The sequence below is a fragment of the Triticum aestivum genome, chromosome 7A (assembly GCF_018294505.1).
Source record: "Triticum aestivum cultivar Chinese Spring chromosome 7A, IWGSC CS RefSeq v2.1, whole genome shotgun sequence".
Lineage (NCBI taxonomy): Eukaryota > Viridiplantae > Streptophyta > Magnoliopsida > Poales > Poaceae > Triticum > Triticum aestivum.
The window spans coordinates 52,529,423-52,543,170 of NC_057812.1; positions in this window are offsets into that span (position 1 = coordinate 52,529,423).

Below are 13,748 nucleotides of genomic sequence, written 5' to 3' on the forward strand. Positions count from 1 at the left end.
AACGAAACATAAGTCTGAAACATTTGAAAAGTTCAATGAATTTCAGAGTGAAGTGGAAAATCATCGTAACAAGAAAATAAAGTTTCTACGATCTAATCGTGGAGGTGAGTATTTGAGTTACCAGTTTGGTCTTCATTTGAAACAATGTGGAATAGTTTCTCAACTCACACCACCTGGAACACCACATCATAATGGTGTTGTTGGGGAACGCAGTAATTTCAAAAAAAAATCCTACGCACACGCAAGATCCATCTAGGTGATGCATAGCAACAAGAGGGGATAGTGTTGTCCATGAACCCTAGTAGACCATAAGCGGAAGCGTTATGACAACGCGGTTGATGTAGTCGAATGTCTTCACGATCCGACCGATCCTAGCACTGAAGGTATAGCACCTCCACGATCTGCATACGTTCAGCTCGATGACATCCCATGAACTCTAGATCTAGCTGAGGTCGAGGGAGTGTTTCGTTAGCACGATGGCGTGATGACGGTGATGATGAAGTTACCGACGTAGGGCTTCGCCTAAGCACTACAACGATATGACCGAGGTGGAAATCTGTGGAGGCGGCACCGCACATGGCTAAACAATCAACTTGTGTGTCTATGGGGTGCCCCCCTCCCCCGTATATAAAGGAGTGGAGGAGGGGGAGGGCCGGCCCTCTATGGCGCGCCTCACGGGGGGAGTTCTACTCCCGGTGCGAGTAGGATTCCCCCTTCCCTTGTTGGAGTAGGAGAGAAAGGAAGGGGGAGAGCGGGAAGGAAGGGGGGTTGGCCCCCAACCCAATTCGGATTGGGCTTGGGGGCGCGCCCTCCACCTTGGCCGCCTCCTGCTCTCTCCCACTATGGCCCAATAAGGCCCATACACTCCCCCGGGGGGTTCCGATAACACCCCGGTTCTCTGGTAAATGCCCGAACTCAACCGGAACCATTCCGATGTCCAAACATAGCCTTCCAATATATCGATCTTTATGTCTCAACCATTTAGAGACTCCTCGTCATGTCCATGATCATATCCGGGACTCAGAACTACCTGCGGTACATAAAAAGACATAAACTCATAATATCGATCGTCACCGGATGTTAAGCGTGCGGACCCTACGGGTTCGAGAACTATGTAGACATGACCGAGACTCACTTCCGGTCAATAACCAATAGCGGAACCTGGATGCTCATATTGGGTCCTACATATTCTACGAAGATCTTTATGGGTCAAACCGCATAACAACATACGTTTCCCTTTGTCACCGGTATGTTACTTGCCCGAGGTTTGATCGTCGGTATCTCAATACCTAGTTCAATCTCGTTACTGGCAAGTCTCTTTACTTGTTCCGTAATGCAACATCCTGTAACTAACTCATTAGTCACATTGCTTGCAAGGCTTATAGTGATGTGCATTGCCGAGAGGTCATTAGTCACATTGCTTGCAAGGCTTATAGTGATGTGCATTGCCGAGAGGGCCCAGAGATACCTCTCCAATACACGGAGTGACAAATCCTAATCTCGATCTATGCCAACTCAACATACACCATTGGAGACACATGTAGAGCATCTTTATAGTCACCCAGTTACGTTGTGATGTTTCATAGCACACTAAGTGTTCCTCCGGTATTCAGGAGTTGCATAATCTCATAGTCATAGGAACATGTATAAGTTATGAAGAAGCAATATCAACAAACTAAACGATCATCGTGCTAAGCTAACGGATGGGTCAAGTCAATCACATCATTCTCTAATGATGTGATCCCGTTCGTCAAATGAGAACTATTTGTCCATGGCTAGGAAACTTAACCATCTTTGATTAACGAGCTAGTCAAGTAGAGGCATACTAGTGACACTCAGTTTGTCTATGTATTCACATATATACTAAGCTTCCGGTTAATACAATTCTAGCGTGAATAATAAACATTTATCATGCTATAAGGAAATATAAATAACAACTTTATTATTGTCTCTAGGGCATATTTCATTTAGTCTCCCACTTGCACTAGAGTCAATAATCTAGATTACATTGTAATGATTCTAACACCCATGGAGTCTTGGTGCTGATCATGTTTTGCTCGTGAGAGAGGCTTAGTCAACAGGTCTGCAACATTCAAATCCGTATGTATCTTGCAAATCTCTATGTCTCCCTCCTTGACTTTATCGCAGATGGAATTGAAGCGTCTCTTGATGTGCTTGGTTCTCTTGTGAAATCTGGATTCCTTTGCCAAGGCAATTGCACCAGTATTGTCACAAAAGATTTTCATTGGACCCGATGCACTAGGTATGACACCTAGATCGGATATGAACTCCTTCATCCAGACTCCTTCATTTGCTGCATCCAAAGCAGCTATGTACTCCGCTTCACACGTAGATCCTGCCACGACGCTCTGCTTGGAACTGCACCAACTGACAGCTCCACCATTCAATAAAAATACGTATCCGGTATGTGACTTAGAGTCATCTGGATCAGTGTCAAAGCTTGCATCGACGTAACCATTTACGACGAGCTCTTTGTCACCTCCATAAACGAGAAACATATCCTTAGTCCTTTTTAGGTATTTCAGGATGTTCTTGACCGATGTCCAGTGATCCACTCCTGGATTACTTTGGTACCTCCCTGCTAAACTAATAGAAAGGCACACATCAGGTCTGGTACACAGCATTGCATACATGATAGAACCTATGGCTGAAGCATAGGGAATGACTTTCATTTTCTCTCTATCTTTTGCAGTGGTCGGGCATTGAGTCTAACTCAACTTCACACCTTGTAACACAGGCAAGAACCCTTTCTTTGCGTGATCCATTTTGAACTTCTTCAAAACTTTATCAAGGTATGTGCTTTGTGAAAGTCCGATTAAGCGTCTTGATCTATCTCTATAGATCTTGATGCCCAATATATAAGCAGCTTCACCAAGGTCTTTCATTGAAAATTTCTTATTCAAGTATCCTTTTATACTATTCAGAAATTCAGTATCACTTCCGATCAATAATATGTCATCCACATATAATATCAGAAATGCTATAGAGCTCCCACTCACTTTCTTGTAAATACAGGCTTCTCCAAAAGTCTGTATAAAACCATATGCTTTGATCACACTATCAAATCGTATATTCCAACTCCGAGAGGCTTGCACCAGTCCATAAATGGATCGCTGGAGCTTGCATACTTTGTTAGCACCTTTTGGATCGACAAAACCTTCTGGTTGCATCATATACAACTCTTCTTTAAAATATCCATTAAGGAATGCAGTTTTGACATCCATTTGCCAAATTTCATAATCATAAAATGCGGAAATTTCTAACATGATTCGGACGGACTTAAGCATCGCTACGGGTGAGAAGGTCTCATCATAGTCAACTCCTTGAACTTGTCGAAAACCTTTTGCAACAAGTCGAGCTTTGTAGACAGTAACATTACCGTCAGCATCAGTCTTCTTCTTGAAGATCCATTTATTCTCTGTGGCTTACCGATCATCGGGCAAGTCAACCAAAGTCCACACTTTGTTCTCATACATGGATCCCATCTTAGATTTCATGTACTCAAGCCATTTGCGGAATCTGGGCTCATCATCGCTTCCTCATAGTTCGTAGGTTCGTCATGGTCAAGTAACATGACCTCTAGAACAGGACTACCATACCACTCTCATGCGGATCTTATTCTGGTTGACCTACGAGGTTCGGTAGCAACTTGATCAGAAGTTTCATGATCATCATCATTAGCTTCCTCACTTACTGGTGTAGGAATCACTGGAACTGATTTCTGTGATGAACTACTTTCTAATAAGGGAGCAGGTACAGTTACCTCATCAAGTTCTACTTTCCTCCCACTCACTTCTTACGAGAGAAACTCCTTTTCTAGAAAGGATCCATTCTTAGCAACGAATATCTTGCCTTCAGATCTGTGATAGAAAGTGTACCCAACAGTCTCCTTTGGGTATCCTATGAAGACACATTTCTCCGATTTGGGTTCGAGCTTATCAGGTTGAAGCTTTTTCACATAAGCATCGCAGCCCCAAACTTTAAGAAACGACAACTTTGGTTTCTTATCAAACCACAGTTCATAAGGTGTCGTCTCAACAGATTTCGATGGTGCCCTATTTAACATGAATGCAGCCGTCTCTAAAGCATAACCCCAAAACGATAGCGGTAAATCAGTAAGAGACATCATATATCGCACCATATCTAATAAAGTGCGTTTACGACGTTCGTACACACAATTATGTTGTGGTGTTCCAGGTGACATGAGTTTCGAAACTATTCTGCGTTGTTTCAAATGAATACCAAACTCGTAACTCAAATATTCACCTCCACGATCAGATTGTAGAAACTTAATTTTCTTGTTACGATGATTTTCCACTTCACTCTGAAATTCTTTGAACTTTTCAAAGGTTTCAGACTTATGTTTCATCAAGTAGATATACCCATATCTGCTCAAATCATCTGTGAAGGTAAGAAAATAACGATACACGTCGCGAGCATCAACACTCATCGGACCGCATACATCAGTATGTATTATTTCCAACAAGTTTTTTGCTCGCTCCATTGTTCTGGAGAACGGAGTCTTAGTCATCTTGCCCATGAGGCATGGTTCGCAAGCATCAAGTGATTCCAAAATCCCATCAGCATGGAGTTTCTTCATGCGCATTACACCAATATGACCTAAACGGCAGTGCCACAAATAAGTTGCACTATGATTATTAAACTTTTATCTTTTGGCTTCAATACTATGAACATGTTTATCACTAATATCAAGATTTAGTAAAACTAGACCACTCATGAAGGGTGCATGACCATAAAAGATATTACTCATATAAATAGAACAACCATTATTCTTTGATTTAAATGAATAACCATCTCGCATCAAACAAGATCCAGATATAATGTTCATGCTCAACACTGGCACCAAATAACAATTATTTAGGTCTAAAACTAATCACGAAGGTAGATGTCGAGGTAGCGTGCCGACGGCGATCACATCGACTTTGGAACCATTTCTCATGTGCATTGTCACCTCGTCCTTAGCCAATCTTCGCTTAATATGTAGCCCCAGTTTCGAGTTGCAAATATTAGCAACAGAACCAGTATTAAATACCCAGGTGCTACTGCGAGCATTAGTAAGGTACACATCAATAACATGTATATCAAATATACCTTTCACTTCGCCATCCCTCTTCTCCGCCAAATACTTGGGGCAGTTCTGCTTCCTGTGACCCGTCCCTTTGCAGTAGAAGCACTCAGTCTCAGGCTTAATTAGGTCCAGACTTGGCCTTCTTCACTTGAGCAGCAACTTGCGTGACGTTCTTCTTAAAGTTCCCCTTCTTCCCTTTACCCTTTTTTCTTGAAACTGGTGGTCTTGTTGACCATCAACACTTGATTCAACTTCTTGATTTCCACCTCCGTAGCCCTTAGCATTGCAAAGAGCTCGGGACTTGTCTTATCCATCCCTTGCATATTATAGTTCTTCACGAAGCTCTTGTAGCTTGGTGGCAGTGATTGAAGAACTCTATCAATGACACTATCATCAGGAAGATTAACTCCCAGCTGAGTCAAGTGGTTGTGGTACCCAGACATTCTGAGTATATGTTCACTGACAGAACTATTCTCCTCCATTTTTCAGCTATAGAACTTATTGGAGACTTCATATCTCTCAATCCGGGCATTTGCTTGAAATATTAACTTCAACTCCTCGAACATCTCATATGCTCCATGACGTTCAAAACATCGTTGAAGTCCCGGTTCTAAGCCATAAAGCATGGCACACTGAACTATCGAGTAGTCATCAGCTTTGCTCTGCCAGACGTTCATAACATCTGGTGTTGCGCCTGCAGCGGGTTTGTCACCTAGTGGTGCTTCGAGGACGTAATTCTGATATGCAGCAATGAGGATAATCCTCAAGTTACGGACCTAGTCCGTGTAGTTTCTACCATCATCTTTCAACTTAGCTTTCTCTAGGAACACTTTAAAATTGAACGGAACAACAGCACGGGCCATCTATCTACAATAACATAGACATGCAAAATACTATCAGGTACTAAGTTCATGATAAATTAAAGTTCAATTAATCATATTACTTAAGAACTCCCACTTAGATAGACATCCCTCTAATCATCTAAGTGATCACATGATCCATATCAACTAAACCATGTCTGATCATCACATGGGATGGAGTAGTTTCCAATGGTGAACATCACTGTGTTGATCATATCTACTATATGATTCACGCTTGACCTTTCGGTCTTAGTGTTCCGAGGCCATATCTGCATATGCTAGCCTTGTCAAGTTTAACACGAGTATTCTGCGTGTGCAAAACTGGATTGCACCCGTTGTATGTGAACATAGAGCTTATCACACCCGTTCATCACGTGGTGTCTCGGCACGGCGAACTGTAGCAACAGTACATACTCAGGGAGAACACTTGTACCTTGAAATTTAGTGAGAGATCATCTTATAATGCTACTGCCAAACTAAGCAAAATAAGATGCATAAAGGATAAACATCACATGCAATCAATATAAGTGATATAATATGGCCATCATCATCTTGTGCCTTTGATCTCCATCTTCGAAGCATCGCCATGATCACTGTCGGTGTCAAAACCGGCGGATCTCGGGTAGGGGGTCCCGAACTGTGCGTCTAGGCCGGATGGTAACAGGAGGCAAGGAACATGATGTTTTACCCAGGTTCGGGCCCTCTTGATGGAGGTAAAACCCTACGTCCTGCTTGATTAATATTGATGATATGGGTAGTACAAGAGTAGATCTACCACGAGATCAAGGAGGCTAAACCCTAAAAGCTAGCCTATGGTATGATTGTTGTATGATGAAGTTGTCCTATGGACTAAAACCCTCCCGTTTATATAGACACCGGAGAGGGTTAGGGTTACACAAAGTCGGTTACAATAGTAGGAGATCTTGAATATCCGCGTCGCCAAGCTTGCCTTCCACGCCAAGGAAAGTCCCATCCGGACAAGGGACGAAGTCTTCAATCTTGTATCTTCATAGTCCTGGAGTCCGGCTGAAGGTATAGTCCGGCTACCCGAACACCCCCTAATCCAGGACTCCCTTAGTAGCCCCCGAACCAGGCTTCAATGACGACGAGTCCGGCGCGCAGATTGTCTTCGGCATTGCAAGGCGGGTTCTTCTCCAAATTCCATGTACCTGCTGTATAATGTCCGATTTTCGTAATGTAGCGCACCTTGGCTTCCACGCCCAATAATGGCCGTCTTCCACGTGTTAAACAAATGCGAAAAGTCGGGGTGTTTTTACATTCACACCCCTAGCCGCATAAACGAGCCGCCTATTTAATGGGATGGGGATTCAGATCCAAACCACACCTTCTCCTCTCCGCGAGTAATCATCAGAGCGCCTCCAGCAAAGGTCCATTCCAACATGGCCAGCCGTCGCAGCTCCTCCTCTCGCCCTTCCAGTCCTAAACCTGGAGACTGGGAGAGGTGCTCCATCCCGCACAGCGAGCTAGTGTCGCTTCAGGCCAAGGGATTTCTCCCTCAGGCCTATATGGTCCCGGTCCGAGCCGGACTCGCCACCTATAATGGCGGAGAGCAAGCGGAGAGCACCCCCAATCCCTCCAAAGGAGAGCGGGTGTGCCTCGTCCCTTATCTAGTAAGAGGACTTGGATTTCCAATTCATCCATTTCTCCGTGGGCTTCTGGAGTTCTACGGCCTCCAGCTGCACAATCTCACGCCCGCCTCTATATTGCATATCGCGGGCTTCGTCGCCCTTTGCGAGCTATTCTTGGGTGTTGAGGCTCATTTCGCGCTGTGGAAGAGGTTATTCTGCCTGGTGCCCCGCTCTCAAGAGGGGTCTATATATCAAGTGGGCGGAGCCGAAGTGTGGCGTATCGCCGGGACCGGATATCTATCCGGAACCCCAAAGAAGGCGTCCGAGGACTGGCCTTCGGAATGGTTTTATATAGATGATGTCCCGCTGCCGGATCCTATCCGGGCCGGTCTCCCCGAATTCAACAGTGCTCCCTTAAAGAAACGCCTAAGCTGGCGTCCGCGGAGCTCTCAGAGAGAAGGCGACAGGGACGTCCTTCACCTGATGGGTCGGATAAGACTATTGGCTCATTCCGGACTAACCATGATTGAAGTCATGGCCGCATGCATTATGCGGGGGGTGCAGCCGCTTCAATATAGAGGCCACCCCATGTGGGATTTTAACGGGGAGGATGACGCCACCCGTTACGGTCGTAAGGGGCCAGCCTCAGCTGCCGCTCTAGTAAAGATCTTATCCTCTTTGTACAAGGGAGAAGAGGAGGAATTCCTCCGCGTCAACCCGCAGGGCGGATTTTCTATGTACAACCCTCCGAGTTGGGTAAGTGGACAATTGTGCTTGCCCATCCGTTTTATATTCCCATGATTAAATATGTAGTCTTCCGATTTCAACGCAGGAACTGCGTCAGGAAGTAAAGGATATAAACAGCCGTCCCCCACAGCCCGAGGATCCAGAACGGTCCCTCGATCCGGACTCCGAAGAGGATCCGGACATATCGGTGGAGCTGATTGACGGGGTGTTTCATCAGCTAAGCAAGGACAATACCTTGGTGGCCATTACGGCTGATTACCCAGGGTTAATCCCGGCCTCCCAGGTAACAGAGAGCGGAGTCTCATCCCCTTGAGAAGGAATCCATTCTCACGCATTTCAGTTTTCCTGACAACGACCGTGTTTTGCAGGGGAGGTTTCCGAGGCGGGAGGCCGAACCTGCGGCGGCTAGCCAACGAGGGGCCGCAGGGCCCCGTGGGGTAAAAAGGAATGTAGTCCGGACTGAGACGCCGGCGCAAAGGTATAGCGCACCCTCTTTTTCCCTGGTGTTATTCCTTCAGGGCATATTAACGTTCGTGCTGTCTTCAGGACGAAGAGACCTCGCCGGACTACATCCGGAGAGGTTGCCAATCGCGCCTCCACCAGCCAGGCTCCAACGCCTGGCCCGGAAGCGGAAGCGAACACAAGGCGCGCACCGGACGCTCCTCCGACAGAGGATGCGGACAGGCTGTCTGCCACCAATTCCGAGGTGGAGAGTGCCATGAACCACAGGCGTCGCCGGACAGTTCTTCGCGACGCTTGTTTCTCCCAAGAGGCATTAGATGCCTTCAATTCGGGAGATGCGTATCTCCGTGCCGCTCAAAATGGTTTAGCCAGAGCCACGGAGCAATATGTAAAAGACATACGGGTAAGAAAATTTTGGTAAATATATATATATACCAGTAGCCCCCGAGACTTGAAACAGTTAGAGTAACTGATTTAAGGATCATTTGTTATGCAGGTTCTTACAGAGAAGAATACCGTACTGTCCCAGGAGCTGGAAGAGTGCAAAGCCCAACTGGAGGCCGCACTAGCCGCGGCAGGGGAGCCCAAAGAGACCCCCTCTGGTAAGATACACTTCGAAAGATTAGTATCTTGCGAAGTGCGGCGTGGGTGTAAATCTGACAAATCATATTGCAGATGGCGCCGGACTAGATCCGGAGAGGCAACAACTCTTGCGCCGGCTAAAGGCCGGTGAGAGTATGTTGACAAGGGTGAGGCGGGAGAAGAATGATCTTCAGGATGCCAACACCAAGCTGGACGTTGAACTTAAAGATGTTCGTGGCCAGCTGTCGGACTCTACTAAGGAGAATCAGCGGCTTCGACGCGGCATATTTAGTAAGTGCTTAAGCGAATCTTTGAAAGAAAAGAGTTCGGCGAGGAAGTCGACTAACAGAGTAATGTCTGTAGGTATGCTAACGGGTCGTCCTGCAGAGGAGATGCCCGGTTCTACGGGTGACCTTCTTCCCGAGCTCTCGCAACTGCACGAGCGAGTTCGGCAGGCGATGCGAGGCGTTGCCCAAGCCTTATGGCCTTCCCACTCCATGCCCGAGGGCCTTGGAGAGCTTTCGGAGAAGCTTAAGGGAGCTCGGCGGCGCTTCCGGTTGTGGAAGATATCGGCCTGCCGACAAGGCGCTAGGGAGGCCTGGGCCATGGTGAAGACGCGGTACACGAAGTCTGACCCAAACCACATGGCCGAGGTCGGACCTGTGGGGCCTGACGGGAAGGAGATCCCTGTAAGCTTAGTGTACGGCCAAGTAGAATTGGCCGCAAAGTATTCCCAGCAGGACTGTAAGTTAGACAGCCTGTTAGATGGTATTGAAGAGGAATACAATCAGTCAGAGTGACTATGTAATTTTTAATTGACATGTGTAATGCCTTCTAGCCGGATTGTAGATCGTTTGTCGTTGCCGACCTTTTCGCTTCAACCTCAGGACCTGACGGTCCGGAGTGTGTCCGAATACCCTACCGGTTATGTAAGAACCGGGGTATGCATGGAGACCAGGCGTAGGGGTCATTAGTGCTTTATCAGACAAGTGCCCAACTAGTTATGTTATATTACATGGTTAGTAAGAAACATCTTCCAGAGAGAATAGTTCCGTTAGGGGTTCCTTTCTCTGGGAGGCATGCCCTAAAGTGCATGTCCGGACTGCAAACGCAGGAAAATCATCTGGGGGCATATATATAAATAAGTAAAAAAGGTCATCTTTTAGTTCACCGACCGAATATTCCCTTAAGAACGCTAGCTTTCGGCTTCACCCAGTCTGAGGTACACATCCGGCTGATCCGGCAGTAACAATCGCAGAGGTGCTCCCTTTACCACCTAGCCGAACAATCGGGAACGTAGGGGTAAGCACAGGAGCCAGGCAACCCAGCTTGGCCAAAACTTAAGTCATATCGATGCATATAATGGTGAAGAAAAGGTACATGCGGAAGTTTGACACATGTGGTGGGCGTGAAGCCCGTATAAATAAGCTTCTGTTAAAGAAGCCCCCAGGTTTAATGAGCGCGAGTAGCACGTCACTTGAGGAGCCTTTAAGGGCTATAAAAGAAAAGAGGGGAAGGAGAGAAATGTAAGACAGAAAATGTAAAAAATGGACAGAGGAAGGAGACAAACACAGAGTCCGGCGCTAGGCGTAGAATCTTCGGAGACGGGCTGCGTTCCATGGGTTCGGCTCGAGTCGGTTATCCGACGCATCTCGCAGGCAGTATGCTCCACCAGTCAGGACTTGGTCGATTATGAAGGGACCTTCCCACTTGGGCTTCAGCTTGTCCTTTTTCTTGTCCGGCAGGCGTAGAACTAATTCGCCAACGTTGTAGTTTTTGGCCCGCACTTCTCTGCTTTGATATCTTCGAGCCTGCTGTTGATAGAATGCGGAACGGGCTTTTGCCACGTCGCGCTCCTCCTCTAAGGCGTCCAAACTGTCCTGCCGATCGAGCTCGGCTTCCCTTTCTTCGTACATGCGCACTCGAGGTGAGTCATGAATTATGTCGCAGGGCAAGACTGCCTCTGCGCCGTACACCATAAAAAATGGTGTGTATCCGGTGGTGCGATTCGGCGTGGTCCGCAGCCCCCAGAGTACGGAGTCGAGCTCCTCTACCCAGTGCGTGTTAGATTCCTTGAGGGACCGCACTAATCTGGGTTTGATGCCGCTCATGATGAGACCATTTGCACGTTCGACCTGACCGTTAGTTTGTGGGTGATAGACGGAAGCATAATCGAGCTTGATGCCCATGTTTTTGCACCAGAGTTTTACCTCATCGGCCGTAAAGTTCGTGCCGTTATCGGTGATGATGCTGTGGGGGACGCCATAACGGTGTACGACCCCGGATATAAAGTCTATCACAGGTCCGGATTCGGCCGTCTTAACAGGCTTGGCTTCTATCCATTTGGTGAACTTATCCACCATGACCAGTAAGTATTTTTTCTTGTGGGTTCCGCCTTTAAGGGGTCCCACCATGTCAAGCCCCCAGACCGCGAAAGGCCAAGTGATGGGGATAGTTTGGAGGGCGGTGGGTGGCATATGGCTTTGGTTTGCAAAAAGCTGGCAACCGGCGCATCGTTGGACCAAGTCCTGAGCGTCCGCCCGGGCCGTCGGCCAATAAAAGCCTGTACGGAAAGCCTTGCTTACAAGGGACCGAGCTGCGGCGTGATGGCCACCGAGTCCGGCATGAATTTCAGCCAGCAGGTTCCGCCCTTCCTCTTCGGAGATGCACCTTTGAAGGACTCCGGTAGTGCTTTTCTTATAAAGTTCTCCCTCATGGACTTTATAGGCTTTAGATCGCCGCACTATACAGCGTGCCTCGTTTTGGTCCTCTGGGAGTTCCTGCCTAGTAAGGTAGGCTAGGAATGGTTCTGTCCACGGGGCGATAACGGCCATTAGTACGTGGGCTGAGGTTGTGATTTCATTGGCAGAGCCTCCGATTATGTCAGATTGTTCGGCGTCGGACAGTGCGGTTGGGTCCGGGCTAATATTGCCATGTTCCCCTTCCCATACTACGGATGGCTTGAACAGCCTTTCCAGGAAGATGTTGGGGGGGACCGCATCGCGTTTTGCGCCGATGCGTGCCAGGACGTCTGCCGCCTGATTGTTTTCTCGGGCTATATGGTGAAATTCGAGCCCCTCAAACCGAGCTGACATTTTGAGGACGGCGTTGCGGTAAGCTGCCATTTTTGGATCCTTGGCATCGAAGTCTCCATTTATTTGGGATATCGCGAGGTTCGAATCCCCGCGCACCTCTAGGCGTTGAATGCCCATGGATACTGCCATCCGGAGACCATGTAAAAGGGCCTCATATTCGGCTGCATTGTTGGAGTCCGTGTACATAATCTGGAGTACATATTGAACTGTGTCTCCTGTGGGGGACGTCAAAACGACGCCGGCCCCTAGTCCGGCCAACATTTTGGAACCGTCGAAGTGCATGATCCAGTTTGAATATGTGCCGTACTCTTTAGGGAGTTCGGCCTCCGTCCATTCTGCGACGAAGTCGGCCAAAACTTGCGACTTGATAGCTCGCCGTGGCCTATAAGTTATGTCGAACGGGAGGAGCTCGATGGCCCATTTTGCAATCCGGCCCGTTGCGTCACGGTTGTTTATAATATCGTTGAGTGGTACTTCCGATGCTACTGTGATTGAACACTCTTGAAAGTAGTGTCGTAGCTTCCGGGATGCCATGAATACCGCATATGCAATCTTTTGATAATGTGGGTACCGTGATTTGCATGGGGTGAGGACAGTGGACACATAGTAAACCGGCTTTTGAAGGGGGAATTTGTGTCCGTCCGTTTCCCGCTCGACGACGAGTACTGCGCTGACAACTTGATGGGTTGCTGCAATGTACAATAGCATTGGTTCGCCGATGTTTGGCGCGGCCAGGACGGGGTTTGTTGCCAATATGGCTTTTATTTCCTCGAGTCCGGCCGTGGCGGCATCCGTCCACTCGAAGTGTTCGGTGCGCCGAAGGAGGCGATAGAGGGGTAGCGCCTTTTCTCCCAACCGGGAGATAAAGCGGCTTAGAGCCGCCACGCATCCGGTTAATTTTTGTATTTGTTTGAGGTCCTTTGGGATATCCAATTGTGACAAAGCTCGGATCTTGGCTGGATTTGCTTCGATTCCTCTACCGGATACAATGAAGCCCAAGAGCTTTCCGGCTGGAACGCCGAAAACGCATTTTTCCGGATTTAGCTTGATGTCATATGCTCGGAGGTTGTCAAATGTAAGCCTCAAGTCGTCTACTAGAGATTCGACATGTCTTGTTTTTACGACCACATCATCCACGTATGCCTCTACTGTTTTGCCGATCTGGTTTGCCAGACATGTCTGAATCATGCGCTGATATGTTGCGCCGGCGTTTTTGAGCCCGAAAGGCATTGTGTTGAAGCAGAATGGGCCGTATGGGGTGATGAATGCCGTTGCGGCTTGGTCTGACTCGGCCATCTTGATT